This window comes from Narcine bancroftii, chromosome 4 (assembly GCF_036971445.1).
Source record: "Narcine bancroftii isolate sNarBan1 chromosome 4, sNarBan1.hap1, whole genome shotgun sequence".
NCBI lineage: Eukaryota > Metazoa > Chordata > Chondrichthyes > Torpediniformes > Narcinidae > Narcine > Narcine bancroftii.
In genome coordinates this window covers 112,918,241-112,943,199 of record NC_091472.1, presented here as the reverse complement: position 1 = coordinate 112,943,199, position 24,959 = coordinate 112,918,241, and the positions used below count along the sequence as shown (strand labels likewise).

General features: G+C 42.6%; 1 protein-coding gene across 5 annotated transcripts in view; it reads right to left on the bottom strand.

Annotated features, from left to right (window-relative positions):
- The window catches only part of plcb1 (phospholipase C beta 1), a 1,044,484-nt gene that overhangs the window by 897,115 nt on the left and 122,410 nt on the right, over positions 1-24,959 (bottom strand). The window lies entirely within an intron of this gene.

Sequence of the window (24,959 nt, the reverse complement as noted above, 5' to 3'; positions counted from 1 at the left end):
AAATCTGGAAATCAAATGCTTGTCTGGAGAAAAGCAGCAAAATAGATCTTAGAGTACCAAAATGTTAATTGTGCTTCTGTTTGGATGAGATCAGTGTCAATCCAACTCCATCCATTCAAGAGCTTTCAGTGTAGATTGTTGCAGTGGGGCCTTTTCGCTGACAAAGTAAATTACTGATGAAAGAATTCTGATGCAAAGGTCATTGAGCAGAGAACTAACTTTGTTCTTGATGCTCGATAACCTGCTGGGCACTTCCAGTATTATCTAGTTTTCTTTCATGTTTAGAGCATCAGAAATTTAGAAGGAAATAGAACCAGCAAGGTAATTGATCCTCAATCCAACCCATGGATGTGAATCACAATAAAATTAGCAGAGCTCACAGGTACTTGCAATTCCAGGAGCCCATGTCAAGAGCTGAAGATGGAATTAGATGCCATCAATTGCTTACTTCCTTTTCACAATGTATTGGCGATTACTTACAGCACATATCCATCAACTCTGTCATGTTCTCAAATTTTGACGTTGGCATCACATGCGTCAATAACACAAGAGTAGGTAAATCAGACTCCGAATCTATTGCCATGATCAAGTTGCGAAATTCGGTGCTTTGCAGCAGTGTCATAGAGCAAACATTCATATTAGAACCATCTTAGGACATGGCTATAAAAAATTAAAATCATAGTACATGATAAGTAAAGCAGTGTCTATGGTTCATTGATTATTCAGGAATCTGATGGCAGAGGGGAAGAAGCTGACCTTGTGCCGCTGAGTGCTCGTCTTTAGGCTCCTGTGCCTTTTTCCCAATGGAAGCAGAGTGAAGAGGACATGGCCTGGGTGGTGGGGGTTTTTGAGGATAGAGGCTGCTGCTTTAAGACACCACCTCGATGGGGTGAAGTCTGGTAATTAAATAACAATGAAGAATCTCAAAGGATGAATGGGAATACTTTCTAAATTGATCAAAGTGACTATTCCTTTCCCCAAGCCTCCTATCCCAATAGAACATTGCTTCTTTGGCAATAAGCACACTCCAATGCTTTGTCTCACCGGGCATTGCTAAAATAGGTGAATGTGTACATGTTAAATCCAATGTGTACTCATGCTAAGACACCTCATTGGACAGATACTAGATGTCATCAGGTGCAAGGATGTTCGATGAATAAAGACCCACCTAGAATCTTTGAGCTCTGCAAGACCATGCCTCCAAATCTATTCATTAACTGTCCTTAATCTATAGCACATATGATGAGACTTCAGTTCAAACCTCACTTTTCAAAACTCCAACCTTCTTGAATTCATTTTCCTCTTGCAAACATTCACTGTCATTACTGATCTGCTCACAATCAGACTGATGCTGGACACCACTGGAAGCATCTCCAAATTGTATTAATGTTTATTTACTTAAGGGATTCTCACAGGCTAATGACACACTCAATAGGATTTATGACCCATTGAATGATTGCAGCATATTTTAAACAGCTTTCAATTAGCTTTAAGAGCCCTGATGACCTTTACTAATAATAAAATGACTGCAGTTCACCATGTCCATGGAACCAGCAAGTTAGAGATCAGAATACAAAGTAAAAATGTTCTGACAGATTCATCTCAAAAAGTAGATAGCCCCTTTCACATTGAGCAATTGTGAAATTGGCTGGTGAACAGACAGTTTTGAAATACCGGTTCACAATGGATCAAGGAAAACTGGTTCTGTGCACCCTTTCACATTACCTACCCAGTAGCGCAGGCCAAAGGAACGCCTATCCTCCAGCAGTGATGTATCGAACAATGGTGGACCTGCCCTCCCAGAATTCTGTGCGGCAGAGAAACCCCTCTGTGCATACAGCCTTTCATTATCCCAAGACACACTGGGACACAGAGGCTTTAAAGGAAAACTATATAACTGCAGCACAGAAACAGGCCAGTTCGGCCTTTCTAGTCCATGCCGAACACCTACTCCACCTCTCTAGTCCATATATCTATCCAACTTTTCCTTAAATATTAAAATCGAACTGGCATCTACCACTTCATATGGAAGCTCATTCTGCACTCTCACCACCTTCTGAGTGAAGAAATTCCCCCTCAAGTTCTCCTAAACTTTTCCTCCTTCGATCACAATCCATGTCCTCTTGTTTGAATCTCCCCCACTCTCAATGGAAAAAGACTGTCCACATTGACTCTATCTGTCCCCCCTCATCATTTTAAATACCTCTATCAAATCACTCCTCAATCTACTAAAGTCCCAGCCTGTTCAACCTTTCCTTGTAACTCAAACCCTAAAACACAAGCAACATTCTTGTAAATCTCCTCTGCACTCTCTCTATTCTGTTTCTATCCTTCCTATAATTCGGCACCCAAAACTGCACACAATATTCCAAATTTGGCCTTACTTATTCATCTTTAACTTGACATCCCAACTCCTGTGTTCTATACTCTGATTTATGAAGGCCAACATAGCAAATGATTTCTTCACCACCCTATCTACATGTAACTCAACTTTCAAGGAATTATGTACCAGAATTCCTCAATCCATTTGTTCTACTGCACTCCTCAATTGTCTATCATTTAATGTGAATGATCTTTGCTGATTAGTCCACCAAATTGTAGCACTTCACTTTTATCAGTATTGAACTCCATCTGCCATCTTTCAGCCCACTCTTCTAACAAGCTTGATAACCTTCTTCACTGTCCACAACACCACCAATCTTTGTATCATCTGCATCCTAACTAATCCAATTTACCATCCTGTCATCCAGATAATTTAATATCTTTGACACACAACAACGGACCCAATACCAATCCCTGAGGCACTCCACTAGTCACCAGCTTCCAATCTGAGAAACAATTTTCCACCACTTCTCTCTGGAATCCTCCCTTCCAACCATTATTGAATCCATTTCACTACTTCAACATTAATAACTAATCCTTGAATCTTCTTGTGCAGAACCTTGTCAAAGGTCTAACTAAAATCCACATATACAACATTCACAGTCTTTTCTTCATCAACCTTCTTAGTAACCTCCTCAAAAAACTCTCGAAGATTTGTTAAACATGACTACCATGTACAAAATCGGGTTGACTACTCTGAATCAATCCCAGTCTTTCCAAATAAATGTATATTCCATCTCTATGAACACACTCTATTAATTTACCCACCATTGACATCAAACTCACAGGCCTATAATTACCAGGTTTACTTTTGGAGACTTTTTTCAAAAAAACAGAACAACATGTGCTACCCTCCAGCATCTTCCCCATGGCCAATGACATTTTAAATATTTCTGTCTGAGCCCCCACTGTTTGTACACTAACCTCCCTCAATGTCCTTGGGAATATCTTGTCAGGACTTGGAGATTTATCCACCTTTATTCTCTTTAAAATAGACAATACTATGTCCTCATTAATCTGTATATTATCCATGACCTCACTACTAGTTTTTCTTATTTCACTTGGCTCAATATTCCTTTCCTTAGTGAATACTGAAGAAAAAAATCATTTAAAATTTCCCCCATCTCTTCTGACTCCTCACATCGCCTACCCCTCTGATCCTCAAGGGGCCCAATGCTATCCCTCACAATTCTTTTACTTTCAATGTACCTGTAGAAAACTTGTGGATTTATTTTTTATCTTGTCGCCGTTCTCATTTCTTTCTTTTTTTTTAAACATTCTTTATATCCCTCAAGCACCTCATCTATGCCACCTGAACACATCCCTCTTCCTCCAAACCAAACTCCCAATATCCCTTGAAAACCAAGGCTCCCTATATTTTCTAACCTTTCCTTTTATCCTCACAGGGACATACTGACTCTGTGCTCTCAAGATTTCCCCTTTGAATATCCTCCATTTATCTGTTACATCCTTCCCCAAAAATAAATTATCCCAATCCAAACCCTCTAAATCCTTTTGCATCTCCTTGAATTTGCTTTATTCCAATCAAGAATCTCAATCCAAAATAGTGGGGGAAGGGGCAAGGGGAGGAGCACAGCCCTATAGGCAGGTGGTAATAGGTGCATAAGGGAAGTGAGGTACATCAGCAAACAATGTGGGGGGGGGGGGGGGGGAGGCTCTGTGAATGGAGAGAGAAGGGGGTGGGGAGATGGAGGAAAGAAGGCAGAAAGAAAAAAGCCCCAGTTCCTTCCACCTTTCCAATCTAGGCAATATCCTGCATGCTCTCCAAAGCATTCACATCTCCTTGTAATGAGGTGACTAGAACTGAACACATTATTTCAACTGTTGTTTTATAGAGCTGAAACATTACTTCACGATCCTTTTAACTCAATCTCCTGACTAATGGCCAACACAACATACTTCTTCCTACCACCCAATGTCTGTGGCAAACCTGAGAGATCTGTGGACCTGGGCCACAAGATCTCTCTGCTCTTCCACACTGTTAAGAATCAGTACAATATTACAATATTTTTGCTAAAAATGATCTGCTGGAGAAACTCATCAGCTTTCCAAGCAGCATCAGTGGGAGAAAAATAACTTTTGACGTTTTGGATTGGAACCCTTTACCAAGACATTTATTTTTCTCCCACTGATGGTGTTTGACCCATTGAGATCTTCCAGCAGATTGAGGTAAACAAAAAAAAACTGTTGATTCCAGGATTAGTACAGTACATAAAAGTACTAGAAAAACTCAGCAAGTCATGCAGCATCCATGGGAAGAAATAAACTTGCCGATGTTTCAGGCCTGAGTCCTTCTTCCAGTATGCCAAAAACCAAGCAGACACCCAAATAAGTAAGTGGGGGGGGGGGGAGGGGGCATGTGCGAGGGGGAGTGTGGAGCAAAAGGGGAAGGAGTTCAGGCTAGCAGATGATAGGTGGATCCAAGTAGGAGTGGGAAGAAGAGAAATAAGTTGAGGTGATGGGGCAGAGCGCTGAGAAACATGCTCTGTGGTAAAATGAATGAAGGGAAGGGGATGGAGAGCTGGTGGAAATTAAAATGAGGGGTGAGGGAAAGGGTAAGAATAGGGAGGAGGTCTATAGAATTTGGAGAAGTTATCATTGATGCTGACTGGTTGGACATGTCTGAGAGAGAAATTTGTTCTTCCAATTCACATGTTGCCTCAATTTAGCAGTAGATGAGGCAATAGACAAACAGTTACAAAACTGAAATGTTGCTTCACTTGGATGGATTGATGGGGCCCTGAACGGTGGTGAGGCAGAGGTATGGTGCAAGTGTAGCACTTCTTGTTGTCACAGGATTAGGCACCAAGTGGGTGATTTGTGAGAAGGGATGAATGGATGAGTGAGTCTCGGAGGGAGCAGTCCCTGCGGAAAGAGGCAAGGGGAAGAAGAGTCTGGTAGTGGAATCAGGTAATAAGTGGCAGAATTGCAGATTGGGTGTGTTTGCTGGGGGGTGGTGAAGACAAGGGGAATCCTGTTCAGTTTGCATTTGGTGGGGGAGGGTGTCAGGACAGATGTGCGAAAGAAAGAGATGCAGGTAAGGGCTAAGTTAATGGCAAGGGGATAGGGTGGGGAGCACATTTTCTGAAAGAGGACATCTCAGGTGGTCCTGGAATGGAAAGCTTCATTCTGGGAGCAGATGCAACGGAGTTGTTTATTTTCGCTCCAGATTCCAGTATCTGCAGTCTTTCCAAGAAAGTGTTTACTTTTTTTTCTTGTTTATGTATCATTTTGCTTTTCAGCAAGAAAATTGTGCAGATTGAAAAAAGTACTTTCCAGCACAATCAGAACCCATTTTGCCAAAAAAATTCCTGCAGAATTTTACTCCTCAAACAATCGCAAGAGCAAGGCTTTTTAAAAAAAAAAATTCCTCCTAGTAACATGCAAGAAAACATCTGAGACAAGATAGTCCAGTCTTTTTAAATTCAGAGATACAGCACCATAACAGGCCTTTCCGGCCCATGAGCCCACACCACCTACGTGAACAATCAATTCATCCCATATAGCTTTGGAATGTGGGAGGAAAACAGGAGCAAACCTACACGGACAGAGAATGTATAATCTGCTTACAGACAGCGGCAGATTCGAACTCTGCTCGCTGGCACTGGAAAAGGACCGCACTAACTGCTGCGCCAACTGTGCCACTTGGCAGTCTGTCTTTCATGCACAAACTCCTCTCGGCCAGAAGTTAGTAAAGGGAAGGAACGTTTCCATCAGTACGCTGGTGAGCGCAGATTGAAGTTGACTGGCAAAAGGATCCAAAGACACACTAGAAATGTTGTCCTTTGAAGCAATGAGTTGTTGAGATTTGGAATGCCACTACCTACAGGATACTGGAAATAGATTTGATTGTATCCATGAAAACGGAACTGGATGTTACCGAAGGGAAAAAAAAATGCTCGGGGAATGAGCAGGAAGTGCGGAACTGCAGTTAGTTAATGGCCAGAATGCTGTGATTTGCTACCTTCTGATGCAGGAGGCAGGCAGGCTGCTGCAGCCAGTCTTCAGATCAGCATTCAGCAGCTCAGACACCTGTCAACTGGAGAGCTAGGATACTGGGACTCACCAGCAAAATCCATTCATTTCTTCTCCAAAAGAACACTACCAACCCCCTTGATTCATGAGTCTACAAGTTCTCTACTAAATAATGAAAACATAGAGTCAAATACAGTCTCCATGCCGTTCCCGTGAGTGAAGGTTTTGTGGGGAAATGATCAGTGTTTCAGACCTAGAAAACATGATGCAAAAAAGGAATACTTAAGTAATCGGACTCTGCGAAAGGTGGATTTATAAATCAGATCAGGACCACATAAGGCAATCACACTGTACCCACGTCTCTTGCTTCAGCTATCGTCGGCGGTGCAGCATATTTTGATGCTTTGCTCCAAAAATGTGCTGCAGAGAATGTGTCTAATTGACAACACTTCGAATTTATTGTCAGAGTACATTGATGACATCACCTGCAACCTTGAGATTTTTTTTTCTGCAGGCTGAGTTCAGTAATTTCCATACCAGTAACTGTAAACTATGCAAATGTGGATGTAAATATAAACATACTGTCATAAATAACAAGCATATGATTCCTCGAAAGAGCTTCTAAATGAGTACAGTTATCCCCCATCATTCAAGAGTTTAATAGTGGAGGGGTTGTAACTATTCCTGAACCTGATAGTACAAGTCCTGTGGCACCTGTACCTCCTCCTTTATGGTGGCAACTAGAACAGAGCATGTCCTGGGCAGTGCAAATACTTGATAAATTAAGCTGCTCTCCAAAGGCAGCATTCCATTTTGGTATGCTCAATGGTGGGGAAAGTATTGCCTGCTGTTACAGAGTTCTGTGCTGTGTATTGGCCTATGTGTTGTGTAGTTAAAAAATGACAGTTTACCTCAGAGAGCCAAGGTGAAAGTGGACTGCTGAGAAAGTGGGAGATGGACTGAGCATGTGCAGAAAATGATTGAAAAAATGTCTGGACTTGAATGATAAACCACCACTGGGTGGTGCTGTGGAGTGGAAGGAGGCCCAGAGCATGAGTCATGGTCTGGAAGACAGTTTAGAATGTTGGGATTTCAGAAAGGATGAATATTCTGAAGGCAGCCAGAAGGATCCGGACCAGCCAGTGGTTCCTCTCTCTGCAAGCAACACCAGACAACTTTGAATTTTGTGCTCTCCCTCTCTCTCTCTCTAAGATCTTTTGGCTTTAGTTTACTAAACAAACTGAATTTTGTTTATGATCTTTGCTTCTGTTGAGATCAAAGTTTTGTGAGTTTGTTTGTTTTGTGTCTAAGTTTTTCTGTGGGCTGGTTGGAAGTGTAGCTTAGACTTTAATTACATATGTTATATTTAGGCTGGGGAATTGATTAGTTTTACACTGTTATAGAGATTTGCATAGTAACCAGTGGGCATTGTTATAGAAGGGGGGATTTTGAATGAAAGTTTAAAGGTGAATATTTTGTTAATAAAGTAATTGTTCATCTTTACCCCTGTGTGATATGCCTTCTTTGTGGTTACTGGTTTGATCTTGGAACACTGTGATGAACTGGGCTGTCCATTACCTTTTGCAGGATTTTTGTCTCAAGAGTTATTACTGCCCACATACTAAGCCATGATGGAGCCAGTTAGCACACTTTCCACCACATATCTGTCAAAGTTTGCCAAGTCTTCTGAGACATACCAAACTCCAGAGCAAGTTGTGGCATTTTGTGTTTTCTTTTTAATAAGGATTGGTTGAGTGCAGAGGGATGAATCAGAACTTACTGGCATCATGCTCTGATGAAGCTGGCATGAAACTGGGGAACATTCATAGTTTACTTCACCCCAAGTCCAAAGATACTGAAGGTTGCTTTTTATTTGTAAGCAATATGTCAAGGTGGTTCTGGCTCCCACTCACTGTGAAACTCCCAGAAATGGTCATATGTTACTTGCACAAATTGATTTTCTTTATTTTTTTTGGTTCAGGGCAATGGTTTCAATTCCTCTCACATTCCACTTTAAGTAATCCTTATGCTCTGTGATCAATAAGGGATTACTTAAGATGATGTGTGAGTGGGAAGGGAAGGCTGAGAATCACTGCTCTCGACCCACTTGTTACTGAAATATTTTGCTTGAGAAAAATTGTCATTGGCCCATTTCCTTTGGAGTTCTTGAATCGTGCACATAACGAGTCAATTAGGTACGACTGAAACGGGGGATTTCCACTCACATACCTCCTTAAGCAATCCCTTACTAATCACAGAGCACTGATGGCATAGGATTACTTAAGGTGGTATGTGAGTGGAAAGAGAAAGTTTCAAACCGTTGGTTTTGGATGAACAAGGAATTGGGAGTGTGGGGGGGAAGAGCAACAGATATTGGTTGGGAAAAGGAAAGCACAAAACATCAAATGATTAAAGATCAATCTTTAAGAGCTGAAGTTCACAGGCATATGTGCTAATAAACTGCTTGATCAAGACCCACAAAGTTTGAGTCTTGAGTTTTCTTTGTGATTGAAAATGTTTGCTTGCTTTCATGCCTTTCACTCAAGGTAAACACAACTGCATTTGTTTATAAATGGATGAGCAATCTACCTTCCACTTTGCAATGATAAATCTCACACTCAACATTTTATTGGCACGGACAGGGCTGATATTGTAACGTTCTAAACTGATACTGCATCCAAAGTGTTTTTTTTGTTTCAAATCAATTCATCTTCCAAACATTTTGATTTAAAGATATTTCACCTCTCCCGAAATCCTGAGGGACTCTTCTTGGATGAACAATAAATCCATGAGCCTGGTTCACCTCCATTGCAGAGTGAAGTTGAAACGAGGAAAGGATTCAATCAGTTGAACTCGGTTGTTTTATTTTCATATGTACTGAGATACAGTAAAAAGCTTGATTTGCATGCCATCCAGGCATGTCAACTCGCACTGCAAGTAGTGCAACAACAACAAGCAAACTTAGCCACTTTAATCCACTGTGAAGGGAGTGGTGTTACAGGAAGTACATAAAAACAAACCAAGAGAATAACCTTGTGTCAGTGAGAGGTCCACACAAGAGCATGATACCAGCAGGAAAGAAATTGTCCTTGAATTTGGAGTGTTTTAATGCACATGCATCTTCTACCAAAGGAAGGGGGTATGGTGTGGGGAGGGGAGAGAAGAGAATGTGACTGGGCAGGGATGGTTCATTTAATATGTTCCCAGCTTTCCCGAAGCAGCAGAAGGTGAAGATAGAGGGAAGGTTGGGCATGTGGGATGGCCTCAGCTGTGCTTACAACTATCTGCAGTTTCTTGTATCTTGAGCAGGGGAACTCCCAACCAAGCTGCGGCACATCAAGACTGAATGCTTTCTTTAGTACATCTATAAAAGATGGTAAATGACCCCAGGGACATGTCAAAATCCTCAGGCTTCTGAAGAAGTGGAGTGTCTGGTGCACTTCCTTGAACATAACACTGACATGGTTAGACCAAGACAGGTGGTTGGAGACGTTCACAGTCAAGAACTTGAAGGTCTCCCACAATGGTATGTCCAGGGCTATGTGCTCCTGTTTCCTGCAGTCAACAACCAGCTCAATTTCCAAAGGAGCATGAGGAGGTTTGGCATGATGTTGAGTACTCTATCAAACTTCTACAGATTCTCTGTGGAAAATAGACTGGTTATATCACTGCCTGATTTGGAAATTCTATTGGCCAGGAATGCAGAAGGCTGCAGAAGTTAGCAAACATAGCTGGGTCCATCACAGGCTCTGTCCTTCCATCGATTGCAGACATCTATTTGAAGCACTGCCTTAAAAAAGCAACCATAAAGGAGCCCCCATTGCCCTGGTCATAGCCACTTCTCACTGATACTTCAGGCAGAAGGTGCAGAACCCTGAAGACCAGCACCTCTCAGTTTATGGACAGTTTCTTCCAAGAATGATCAGATTCTTGAACTTCCCCTTGATTCACTCATTACCCACTGCTTATACATCACAGAAGGACCAACTGCGCAATTGCACATCACTTTTGTTTTTACAGTGGGATTAATGGTGATTATTTATATCCTTTGTATTTATTGTCTCTTCTAATTTCATCACATTAATTTACTACAACAACTTTTCTTTTCAAGTACCTATTCAACTGAAGCAAGAAAGAATTTTGGTACATGCATACATTGTACAATGTGTATCAAATTCAGATTTTTTCTCAGAGTACATACATGACATCACATACAACCCTGAGATTCCTTTTTCCTGTGGGCATGGCAGAATTACTACCAATGGTAGTGCAAAAATAAACTGAACACACCGTAAATATATAAACAAATAAAAGAACTGAAAAGAGATAACAAATGTAAACAAACTGACTGTGCAATGTAGAGAGAACAAAAGAAAATCAATAAAGTGCACAAGAGTCCTTAAATGAGATCCTGATTGAGTTTGTCATTGAGGAGTCTGATGATGGAGGGGGGGGGGGGGGGGGCATCTGTTCCTGAACCTGGCGGTGCAAGTCTTGTGGGACCTATACCTCTTTCCTGATGGCAGCAGTGAGAACAGAGCATGTGCTGGGTGGTGAGAGTCTTTGATGATTGCTGCTGCTCTCTGACAGCACCGTTCTCTGTAGATGAACTCAACAGAAAGGAAGGTTTTGCCTGTGATGTCCTGGGTTGCGTCCACTACCTTTTGGAGGGCTTTATGTGCTCAGGGGTATTAGTGTTCCCATAACCAGACTGTGATGTACCTGTTCAGCACATTTTCCACCACAAATCTGTAGAATTTTGCCAGGAAGTAGAGGCACTGATGTGCTTTCTTCACAATGCCATTGGTGTGTTGGGTCCAGAAAAGATCCTCCAAGATAATGACTCCCAAGAACTTAAATTTGCTCACCCTCTCCACTTCTGTTCCCTCAATGATCACAGGATTGTTTACCTCTGGCATTATTGAGGCCAAATTTAGAGTTCTGGTCACTGAATTATAGGAAGGACATCAACAAGGTAGAGAGAGTGCAGAGAAGATTTGTGAAAATGTTACCTGGGTTTCAGCATCTAGATTACAAAGAAAGATTGAGCAGATTAGGCCTTTACTCTTTGGAGCATAGAAGGTTTAGAGGGGATTTGATAGAGGTATTTAAGATTATGAGAGGGATAAATAGAGTTGATGTGGATAGGCTTTTTCCATTGAGAGTAGGAGAGATTGAAACAAGAGGTCATGAGTTAAGAGGCCAAAGTTTAAAAGTAACACGAGGGGGAATTTCTTTACTCAGAGAGTGGTGGCTATGTGTAATGAGCTTCCAGGAGAAGTAGTAGCAGCAGGGTCAATTTTGTCATTTAAGGAAAAATTGGATAGGTATATGGATGGGAGGGGAATGGAGGGTTATGGGCAAGGTGCAGGTGGGTGGGACTAGAGGAAAGCTCTTAGTTCGGTGCTGACTAGAAGGGCAAAATGTCTGGTGTCTGTATTTCACTGGAGTTAAATGTAAGTAAATAAGAAAGACTGCAGATGCTGAAAACTGGAGTAACACCAAAAATGCTGGAGAAACTCAGCAGATTAGGCAGCATGCATGGATTCAATGCTAGCCATGAGCAACCTCCTGAAGGTTGACAGAGGTCAGAACCATGGGCAATAATGCTGGCCTGGTTGTTGAAAACCCAAAACTGCCAAATAAGTTGTAGAGTTGCAAGTCAAGTCATTCAATGCTGCAACTGGACATACCATTCCCGACAGACCCCTTCCCTCTGCTGCACCATGCTGCCACATACCAAAAACACAGCAAGGGTTCCAGCTGAAACTCCTAATTTAGCCACTGAGGTCAACTGCAGCATTGTTGCTGCTCAGTCAAGCAAAAGAGATGAAGGACCCTCCAGGTCTTTGGCTGCTCAGTTATTCTGTCAGCAACCCAAGAGAACTCAGAGGGCAGAGGGAAGATTGTGGAGGTATGAGCCAGACAAGCTCCGCCATTGTGAAAAGCAGACGTTGCCATAAATGTGCATCGGCTCTTTTCAGTGGAGATCAGAGTTGAGAGTAGTCATGTGCACATGAGAGCAGAAATTTTTAGTTTTGCGTGCTGTCCGGTCATTGCAAAAAAATCTCAATGCCATCAATTTCATGAATCATGATTGCAAACTTAAGTGAATCAAATGACTGCATGATCTAACCCATCTAAGATACATGGATTAGATTCTGGTGGAGCAGATGAACCATGCATGACCCTGAAGACAAGTTATTTTATTTTAAACATGTAAAGCTGCATGCTCCACTAGTTTGTTGGTGACATGCCTCTCGAAAGAGAGGTGTTTATGAATTGCTTGAAGTCTATGCCCCAATCCCTCTCTGGATTTAACCTTAATACCTACCGCCATGGGGAGCTGTGGGTCTACACCATCCACTTGTACCTCTCCCAGGATTTCCCACTTATCATCTCCCCACTCCAATCTCATCTTTCCTTTATGGCGGACACGGTGTGTAAAAGGAAACAAACACCAAGAGAACCATACATCATTACAGCTCAAAAACAGGCCCTGCAGCCCTTCTAGGCTGTGCCAAACTATTATTCTGCCAGTTACCTTCAAGCAAAAATATCCCACTTTCCCACATTCTCATGAGCTCAGCTTTAGATTGGGTACTGAACACACCACCCACACCAACAATGACCAAAGTCTAGTTTCTGAATTGAAACTATAAAGTACAGCAGCAAACCATCAGTCATCAGAACTGCTGAAGTTATGCTCAACCTCAATGAAATTAATTCAGTGCTTTGTAATAAATCAACTACAAAAAAACTTGCCTGAAGATGTCACCACAAACACCAATGTGCAACAACTTATTACAAATGCAAAACTAAAAATATCTAATTCTAGTTGCTATGGGTAGCAGAATGACTAGTAACAGTCAAGCAGCTGTATTTGCAACTGCAGTCTCTCTGGTGGATTGTATCTGCATTTATTGTCTTAAACTGAAGTATCAACATTCACAAAATGTTCATCACTGTTTGTCCAATGAATAAAACCTTTATGAATTACTATTGTATTGTGTGATCATTGAAAGATTTTTCTTTGTTACTCAGAGACAATGGCAATGACTAGAAAATCACTTCCCTATTATTAAAGAATTTGTATAAATACTGCATGCTGTTCTGTAGAGTTTATTTGACCTGGGCTAATCTTCCTTGAAGGCTTTTGTCCATATCCTTTAACATGGATCATTCGTTACCATTAAAGTGGAATGTCTCAATCCTACCATTTTGGCAGCAAAAACAGATTTTCAGACACACATCACTGAAACAAGCCCTGCTGTGTTTCTGAATCGCAGGTTATTAAATGGCCTCTGGAAAGGCACAAATTGTGCATATATCAATAGAGGCGGGGATACCATTTGCAGAGAAGGTAGCTTTAGCAGCTTCTCAGATAAATATGATGAAAAATAGATTAATTCGGCAATCAAAATAAAAGTAGAAAATATCAGAAATATCAGTCTGTATTTGCAGGGATAAAAAATGGAGTAAACAGCGAAGGATTTCAAAAGGATTATTTTAAAAAACCATTAGAAAAAGGGGTTTAATCTGTTGTACAAGCAAGCACATTGTGTAAAGAGAGTAGTCACATTTGCCTAAAATAGTAGGCTTATTGTTTCATGCATGCCAAGTCTTTGACAGATATTGCAGTAAAATTTAACAAAGTACTGCCCAACTCCTGTCCTGAGTGATGGCATGAAAATAATAAAGTACCTATGTGATAGTACAGATCTATCACCAATGTACATAGAGTATATAGTTACTGTATCTAGACTGTGCTTACTCTACAACCTCAAAACTAGTGGATGGAATACCAAGTTACGTATTGCGATGACCCTCAGGAACTTAACATGATTACAGATTAAATGGCTGAATTATCCAAAAGGTTACAATTTAGGCCTTGATTCAGAACAAACCAAGTCATAGGCCAAGAGGTGAAGAATAGCTTATGAGGAGAGAATGAGTTGTCTGGGCCTATACTTGCTAGAATTCTAGAAATGTAAAATTATGAAAGACAGATAAGATAGAGGAAGGCAAGTTGTTTCCATTGGTAGGGAAGGCCCAGAACAAGGGGATATAGCCTCAAAATTCAGGATTGTAGATTTAGGACAGAGTTGAGGAGGAACTGCTTTCCCAGAGGGTGATGAATCTGCTGAATTCGCTGCCATTGAAGCAGTGGAGGCTTATAGATATATTTCAGGCAAGGTTGGATAGATTTAAGGGATATGGGGAAAAGGCAGGTAGGTGGAGATGGGTCTATCATTAGATATCACGACTGGCAGAGCAGGCTCAATGGGCCAGTTGGTATACTCCTGTCCTAACTCTTATGTTCTTGTATTCAAATCAAATGACACCATCAATTTGTCAATTTATCCTTCAGTCATCCTTTCTGCACCATTGATGCACCTCATGTGGTGACATGTCAGAACTTACTCACATTTCCACATTTTACATTATAATTGGTTCAAGAGAAGTGGTGTGACATTGTTGCCAATCACTAGTTACCTCTCTCAATCAGTTTATTTACATTTTCTTTTTCTTTCTTGGAGTTACCAGTACTTAGTAATTCTGCCTGAATCTCAGGATTGTTATATATGTACACTGACAATAAGTTTGAACTTCAGAAGATGAAGATGAAGTGATAAACCTGCTGCCTCACAGTTCCAGGGCCCCAGGTTCAATTCTAATCTTGGGTGCTGCCTGAGTGGAGTTTGTAACAGAGTAGATTTTCTCCCGCTTCCCACTGCAAATTGCTCTGGTGTGTGCATACATGAGTGAGAGTATGAGAGCAAGAGTGAGAGCGTGCGCAAGAATAGACAGATTCTGAAGCCGAAGAAGCTGGAAATCAACCCTCAATCACCTGAAGCCTCCCCTAACTACGAACTCTGGCTGCGTTACTTCGAAGTGTCCCTGCAGGCATCATCTGCCATCGCTCGATCAGAGAACAACAAGCTGCAAGTACTACACTCCCGGGTCGGCCCCCAGTATACTCAATGATCAGGATGTCTTGTCTTACCTGGAGACGATGGACATTCTGAAGGGCCAGTGCCTTAAGGTGGTAAATGAGTTCGATGTGAGACACTTCCTGGCCACCCAAAAACAGAAACCCATGGAAAGTGAGTACTGAGTACCTCTGGGTCCTATGACTGCAAGACCGTGACGGTCGCGGAGAATACAGAGGACCTTATTAGAGACGTGTATGTCACAGGCATCAGGTCCAACTACATCCGACAGAAACTGTTGTCGCAATGTGAGCTCAATTTACGGAGGGTGGTTGAACTGGCAGGGACCCTGGCGGTGGCCCTCCAGAATATGGGAACCTACTCGACTGAAAACATGGCTGCATCGTGGTTGCTCTGGGTACCGCCATCTTGGAATGTGCCGCCACTGCCACGCACCACCAGCGATCCAACCACAGCTACTGTACTCCATGAGCACCTTGAAGTGCTATTTCTGAGGCCTGAGCAAGTATTTGAGGAAACGCTGCCCGGTGAAAGACAGGGTCTGCTCCAAATGCAGGAAGAAATGGAATTACACAAAAGTGTGCAAGTCCAAGTCACCCTAACTCAGCAGTGCTGCATGAGGACAATGGGGGCCACCATCTTGAATGGCGCCATCTTCGAGACCTAGCAGACCCTGGTGCGACCCATGGGGGACACCATCTTGCGACCAAACATATGAAATCTCCACTGCAGCTACAGGCAGTGACCCAACCTGACATCTTGCTGGATCAAGGTATTCCTCACCAGATCGATGATGGAAATCCATGTAAACAGTCACATGACGAGCTGTCTGTTCGATAGTGGGACCACAGAGAGCTTCATTCATCAGGACACAGTGCAGTGCTACTCTGTCATGGCTAGGCCAATGAGTTACAAAGTCTCCTTGGCCTCAAAATCCCATATGGCTGATGTCTGTGGCTACTGCGTGGTGACCCTGACCATGCAGGGCACAGACTACAAAGTCTTTAAACTCTTGATGATGTCACATGGTGATGATGCGCTGCTGTGCTACAGGGACTGGTCTTTCAATGTCACCTTAAAAGTGTGATGATGGAGTACGATGGGCCCAAACCACTCCCCTCACTGTATGTAACTGCCAATTCTTAAATCACCCACTGTGCTCCACCAGCAAAAAAAACCCCTGGCCTCTTCCCCACCGTCCCCTGCCAGCAACCTGAAGATGGCCCACAGCACGCAACCTGCGGACTCTCAACGCTCAAGATCATCTCTCCACTTCTGTCCCAAACCTCACCCTCGACTTTTGCCATCAAAAGTGGACAGTTCAGTGCTGGGGACAGGACCTTTATTAGGTTGGAGGTACCAAGGCGACTCAATGAGGGGATCGTTGAAGCCAGCACCAGTCTTTGGGGAACCAAAATGGTGGTGGCGGTGAGGAATGGGGAGAAAAACAGGATGGTCATTGACTACAGTCAGATCATTAACAGATATATGCTGCTGGACGTGTATCCTCTTCCTGCATATCTGATAATGGTAAACCAAATATTGGGCTTCTTCCACCATTGATCTAGAGTCAGCGTACCATCTGCTCCCATTCTGCCCGGAGGACCACCAATAAATTAAACCTTGCTGATTTCAAGGTAGATGCCTGCCTCTATCATTTCCTGAGGGTTCCCTTCGGCATCACCAATGGGGTCTCGGTCTTCCAATGCTAGACCAGTATGAGCTGCAGGCCACATTCCCATATCTGGACAACGTCATTATTAGCAGCCATGACCTGCAGGTCCATGATGCCAACCTCCAAAAATTCCTGCAGATTGCCAAACTCCTTAACCTCACATATAATAAAGCTAAATGTGTATTTCGCACAACCCGCCTTGCCATCCTTGGCCTGCATCGTGGAGAATGATCATTGGCCCCAACTCCTTCCCCACAGCCTCAAACCCTGAAAATGTGCCTGGGATTTTTTTCCAACTATGCCCAGTTGGTCCCAATTTTGCAGACAAGGCTTGCCCCTCATTAAATTACCTCTATTCCCCGGTACCTGAGGCCCATGCAGCTTTCAGCCTCAACATGACAGACATTGCCAAGGCTATGATGCACGCAATGGATGAATCCATCCTGTTTCAGGTGGAGAGTGATGCATGCGAGTTTGCTTTGGCTGCCTCACTTATGCAGATGGACAGACCCATCGCCTTCTTTTCCTGCACCCTCCAGGGCCCCAAAATTTGATACTGTCGAGAAAGAAGCCGAAGCCATTGTTGAGGCAATATGGCACTGGAGACACTACCTAGCCAGCAAATGATTTACCTTGCTGATTGATCAACAGGCAATGGCTTTCATGTTCAACAATCAGCAGCAAGGCTGTAGAGCATGTGGAAAGAACCAAAGACTCGTTGATCCAAACCAAGGCTTTTATTAACTAAAAGACTGGAGCGTATCACTAGAAGGTCGACCAGTCCAGAATGACCTGGTCTGGCTAGGAGCAATCCTTTAAGACCTGCCAGTAGGTGTGGCTACACTCTCAGCCAATCACAGTCATCCTACACTACCATCTGTACATATACACATTGGTAATAGAATCTGTACTATCACAAAGGTAAAATCAAAAATGATTAGATATTGAGGTGGAGAATTGAATTTTCCACCTACAATTATGATATTTTGTACCAGCCTGGGAAACTCAATGAGCCCCCAGATGGTCTAACCCACGGAACATGAGCCAGCACACAAATAGTCTGATTGCAAATTCTCCCCAATGATCTCGACCACCATGGAATGACCAGCTTCTTCCACTTTATCAAAGCCCACAATCGGCCTTACTCCAACGAGTGCAAACTGCACTTCTATCAACCTGACAGAGCGCAGCTGATAAAGGCAACCCACCCCTTTGAACATCTGAGCATCAATTTCAAAGGACCCCTCCTCCCCTCCGACTACAATGTGTTCTTCCTCAACATCAATGAGTACTTGCGTTTTCTATTTTCCATCTCCTGCCCAGACATGACAGTTGCCACAGTCATCAAGCCCCTACACAGTCACTTCACCCTGTTTGGGTTCTCCTGCTATATCCATAGTGACCTTTATGAGGTGCACCAGTACCTGCTGGTCAGAGGCATTGCCACGAGCAGAATCACCAGCTACAACCCCGAGGCAACAGGCAGGTGGAAAGAAAGAATGCCATGGACTGGAAGGCCATCCTCCTAGCTCTGTAGTCTAGAGGCCTTCCAGTCTCCCGCTGGCAAAATGTTGTCCTTCAGGTGCTCCACTTCACTAGATCACTCCAAAGTACCATCAACAATGCCATTCCACTTGAAAGAATATTTTCCTTCCCCAGGAAGTCTGCAACAGGGACGACATTGCTGGCCTGGCTGATGTCCCCAGGACCTACTCTAGAAGCATACAAGGAGCCACATCCGACCCACTAGTTGAAAGGGTCCACCTCCTCCATGCCAACCCCCAATGTGATGTACCCTGATGGGCACAAGGACACAGTCTCTGTTAGGGACCTGGCACTCTCAGGAGTTTCGGAGACCATTACCGATTACCCCGCACTCCCCTCATCTATTGTCGCACCAGAGCCAAAACTGGCTTGCCAGATTTGTCACCACACATCCATCAAAACAATGCTAACAACTGCAGACAGGTACCCCAGACTGTCCAGGACCCCTTGCTGCGACGAAGCAGCAACCAGCACCACGACGGTCGCAGTGGCAGATCAGACCACCCGAAAGACTTAATTTATGATAACTTCTATTCAACTTCACCCCATCGAACTCTTAACCATGTTGTAAACCACTATTTGTATATTTAACTGTCTGGACATGCCCATTGGCCGACTGTACCTGTGGCTCCTCCCACAGACTCCTGAATAAAGGTGACTGGCTTTTCCACGGCCCCCTCCCCATTTCAGGTCAGTCGACCAGCATGGACGCAACTCCATTCTATTGTGAATAAAAAAAACTATACAACTTCCAGTCTTTTGGACCTATTGATGGTGCATCAAGAGTGATTGAGAGAGAACATGTGTGAGATAGAAACAGAATGTGTGCACGTGCATGTGTGTGAGAGAGAGAGTGAGATAGTAAGAGGAAGAGGGAGAGGAAGCATGTGTGTAAAAAAAAGAGCTGGGGACGTGGATGGGAATGTCAGGAAGTTAAAATATTATTCACAAAAAAATGGGCATGGTAAGTATTACCTCAGTGAGCTGAAGAGTCGATTTTGTTGCTGTACAACTATGAAATTAGCACAATTTGAAGGAATTTTCAGGGACCATTGAGATTACAAGTCTGGAGCCATCTGAATGGCTGACCTGGTACAGATGGTAAATATCCTTCACCCATAGGTGAACCAGATAGGCATTTTTGATAACCCAGTACTTTCATGTGCAAATAATACTAGCTATGATTGAAATAATTTATTATTACAGGTTTATTTAATTAACTGCATTTAAATTCCCAAGCTGCAGTGGGGTCATTTCAATACATCTTTGGAACCATGTTCCATTCTCCATGTTATAGTATGGTAGCCACAGAGCTGAAAGTATTCTTAATTAACAGAAGCATTTTCTGTGAGGCTGCTGTTAATGTTTGGTAGGCTCTTCAAATCAAAACATTCTTGCTAAATGTATTATGCAGTTTACATCTCAAAATAATCTCCAAGAATGTTTAATCCACCATCTTTTGTTCAGCAATATCACACAGCACGCCCAGTGTATTCAATTAACTAAAAGCTGCAAGGGTATTCTGTCCATCCTTCTTTTGTAAAGGAATTGTATTTAAAAAGCACATTTTACTCCCTCAGGAAGACCCAAAGTCATGCAAAAGTGTAATTATAAACACAGGAAATGTTGCAAATATTCCACATCCTGTACTTTCTGCTGTTATTTCAGATCTCTAGCATCTTTAGTTTGTATACAGATATTGAAAGAAAATGAATTGAATATTATCATGCGTACAGTAAAAATATCTTTATTTTGATTGCTATCTAGGAAAGTCAATACAAACATTGTTATAATAAACACAAGTGCAGACGATAGTGTCATACAAGTCAAAAATCCAGGGTACAGTGTTAAAGAGAAAAGTAAATGAAACAGTGCAGTTCAATAGTCTGATAACTGCAGAGACAAAATGGTCCTTGAATCTGGAGCATCTTTGATCTGATGGGAGTGGGGAGAAGAGTGTATCACCAGGGTAGGATGGATTCCTGAATAAGTTTTCTAATTTCCCGCCGAAAGTGAAAATGGTACATTTGTTTCAATAACATCTCTAAAGGTTTTAAATGGGCCCCCTAAAGAAATACTCTCCATTAGGTCACCCCTCAGCTTCTAATGCTCTGAATTGATCTGGCAATTTTCATATTCCATTCGAGATCAATTTTTGCTGAAATTTTACTTTAAAAAAAAAAGATTCATGGTATAGTTATGTTTGCATTGAGCCTTGGAGTCACAGTAGACTGAAACCACATTGAACCTCCAATAATGGCACCCTTGGGATTTTGGTGTCAGACTGACATATTTTCTGGTCCTTTGGATATTATTGCTTTGAATACTTCAACTCACATTTCATTCACTGTTTTAAAGATATTACACAGGAGTGTAATAAAGTTTCCAATGCACATGGCAAGTTTAATGGGAGTGCAGAAAGCAGAGTCTGATTGATGAATTGGAAGCAGGGCCTGGCAAGTTAAACAAAGATTCTCTGGAGCTGAACAAGTTGGCATGGTCCATTTGGACTCCAGCAGGGACAGTAATGGGGTGCTGGTGACATTTAGAAGATGGCACCGCTGGCTATAATCCACAAAAGAGCTGGACATGGACTTCCATGAAGATGACACAACAAAGACCCTGAGTTTCAGCCGGTAATGGATCGCAAGATTCTATCCACTATGTTAGCATCCTGACACAAGGTCTTGACCTGAAACCTTGATAATTCCTTGCCAACCTTCCATAGATGTTGCTCAATCCACTGAGTTCCTCTAGCACTTTGTTTTTCAGCATCTGCTGTCTCTTGTTAATGTGAATCTTTTGACTGCAAGTTTAGTGCCATAGTAGTTTTCAAGATGAAGGACTGGGCAGCACTAAATAGACCTCAAACCATTGACATTTTAACCCATTCACACATTTTAAGATGCCAAAATTTGGTGAAATACAACTAATGCTATTCTCCTGCCAAACTAGGGGGCACTACTTTCCCACCTTCCCCTCCAAAAACCATTTGTAACTAAATCAGGAATTTAACACTACAGTAATTTAAAACAAAGTTTTCTATAAGTATAATTAGCAGAATCAAAATCGCAAAGATCCTAAATTGTTGCAGGAGACCATTCAGCCCTTCCAAATGGCAATACTTTATCTATTACCTCTCTACTCTTCATGGTTTAAACATCTCTGTTAAACTTCCTCTCCATGTTTAATGACAAAATCCCCTTTTTTTCCCCCAGTCCATCCATAACACCAAGGACCTGGAATAATTTCCATAAATATTTTCTGCACTTTTTCAAAGCACTCTTACCTTTTCAGAGATTTGGATCTGGAACTTGGGTTGCAGATGGATTGAGCAGGAGTCTGTGAGGCTGTAGGAGCATTGGAGGTGAAACAGTGGACGACTCTCAGGGCTTCTAAAGGAACTCTCTTTTGCTTGGGGCCCTGGGCAATGCAGATGGCAACTCTTTGTTTTCCTTATGGCAGGCAAATGTTGAAGTATATCATGCATATTACAATTTTTTTCTATTTTAATTTTATAAATTTTAAATTTAAATTAAAAAAAAATTAAATGTTTTGGCGCAAGAGTCTGTGCCACTCAACTTACACTCAATTAACCTACAACCCCCGGTACGTTTTGAGCAGTGGGAGGACACCAGAGCCCCCGGAGAAAACCCACAAAGACACGAGGAGAACGTACAAACTTTTTACAGGCAGCATGGGATTTGAATCCTGGTCCTGATCACTGGCAGTCTAAAGGCACTGTGCTAACCACTACGTCAACCATGCTGCCACTTTTTAAAAATATATTATTACACGACAATAAAAGGAACCTTGAACCTTTTCTAACAGAGAACACGAGTTCAGGTAAACTAGTGTTTCGTGGAGGACCATCACAGTTTCCTTGTTTCGTATTCCATGACTCAATTTGTAGTCTAGGATCTTGTAACCAAATTTTTATCCTGTCCTCTCACCTACAATGAACAATGCTCACATGCTCCCAAAATTTGTCCCCATTTTAGAATTGTGCCCTTGCTTAGATTACCTCTCTCCAATCTTCATACAACAACAGAAAAAAAGGGTGAAATTTCTTCTTAAAATGTAAAAGATTTTTGAGAAGTGCATTAGTTATAATGGGCATATTGATTCTTAAATGTGTGTTGCAACTCAGGCAAAGATGTATCTCAAGTATTTCACAATTCCTTGCTTGGCATCTTTAATGCAGCTACCATCTGTGGATACTTCGTGAGTGCCAGCCATTCAACATCGAGACCCAGTCTCATATTAGAGTAGATGAGCAAAGACTTGGCTGAGAAGAATGGTTTCAAGGAGAATCTTAATGAAGAGAGAAGTGATGTAGGGAGAGCATTCCAGAGCGAGAAGACACACAATTTGGAAGAATTATACTTCAGAATATGCAGCAAGCCAAAATTTCAGGAGAAAGATATTTCAAAGAGCTCTGATAAGAATCATATGGTGAGGTCAGAAGTATAGATGGAGCATGACCAGAGGGATTTGGAAAGTTCAAAATGGAGTTCTTGTGTAACTGGGAGTCATGGCAGGGAAGAAGGAATAGTGGAATAACTGGACATAACAAATATGTCAAACAGCTGCCAAGTATTGGTTGACTTTGATCTTGGGAGTGAATGAGGGAGGTTAATCAGGACTATATTGAAAAATCAACTCTAGAGAAAACAAAGGTATGGCAGCTTCAGCAACAGATGAGCTGAGACAAGGGTAGAGTCGGGCAATCTTGAGGTGGAACATTGGCACAAATCCAACCAAAGTTGGAAGTGGTCTGGTCCACTTCTGAATAGAACCCAGGGAGAAGAAGGAGTTGAAGATCAGAGACCAGACTTGCTGAATACTAATTTGCTAGGAATTAAATCAAGTTATGCATCTGATGAAATGGTGCAGCCGAGATAGATAAACTGGTTGACCGTTTTGAGTTTTGTGTGGCCGATGGAGATGTGGGGGGGCTGGTAGTCATAGTCATGGTGAGGAGCTGGCTGATGGAGGACCTCAGTTTTCTTCAGGCTGACTTCCAGGCCAAACATTTTGGCAATTTCCGCAAAACAGGACGTCAAGCGCTGAAGAGCTGGCTCTGAATGGGCAACTAAAGCGGCATCGTCTGCAAAGAGTAGTTCACGGACAAGTTTCTCTTGTGTCTTGGTGTGAGCTTGCAGGCGCCTCAGATTGAAGAGACGGCCATCCGTGCGGTACCGGATGTAAACAGCGTCTTCATTGTTGAGGTCTTTCATGGCTTGGTTCAGCATCATGCTGAAGAAGATTGAAAAGAGGGTTGGTGCGAGAATACAGCCTTGCTTCACACCATTGTTAGACAATAGATATACAACATAGATAGACAACAGACTCGCCAAGGCAAATAGCGCCTTTGGAAGACTACACAAAAGAGTCTGGAAAAACAACCAACTGAAAAACCTCACAAAGATAAGCGTATACAGAGCCGTTGTCATACCCACATTCCTGTTCGGCTCCAAATCATGGGTCCTCTACCGGCATCACCTACGGCTCCTAGAACGCTTCCACCAGCGTTGTCTCCACTCCATCCTCAACATTCATTGGAGCGCTTTCATCCCTAACGTCGAAGTACTCGAGATGGCAGAGGTCAACAGCATCGAGTCCACGCTGCTGAAGATCCAGCTGCGCTGGGCGGGTCACGTCTCCAGAATGGAGGACCATCGCCTTCCCAAGATCGTGTTATATGGCGAGCTCTCCACTGGCCACCGTGACAGAGGTGCACCAAAGAAAAGGTACAAGGACTGCCTAAAGAAATCTCTTGGTGCCTGCCACATTGACCACCGCCAGTGGGCTGATATCGCCTCAAACCGTGCATCTTGGCGCCTCACAGTTTGGCGGGCAGCAACCTCCTTTGAAGAAGACCGCAGAGCCCCACCTCACTGACAAAAGGCAAAGGAGGAAAACCCAACACCCAACCCCAACCAACCAATTTTCCCCTGCAACCGCTGCAACCGTGTCTGCCTGTCCCGCATTGGACTTGTCAGCCACAAGCGAGCCTGCAGCTGACGTGGACATTTACCCCCTCCATAAATCTTCGTCCGCGAAGCCAAGCCAAAGAAAGAAATCGAGTTATCTAATAATATCATTAAGCCTCAAACTGAAGAGCGAGCCATTTCATGTTCATCGTGCTGCTTCCCCTTTAAAAACGAGACCAATGGTAACTTGCACCATGATGTCGGTTTCCTCCTAAATAAATGAAAGCGTGGAAAAAAATATTCAGTTCATTAATCAAGTCATAGTTCTTAAAATATATTCTTAATTATCCACTTCATTCTAATTAACTTTTACAAAAGAGCAGCCAAATGGAGAGAAGCAAGAAAATCTGCAGATGCTGGCGACTAGTGCAGTACATGAAAGTCCTGGAGAAACTCAGCAGGTCACAGCAT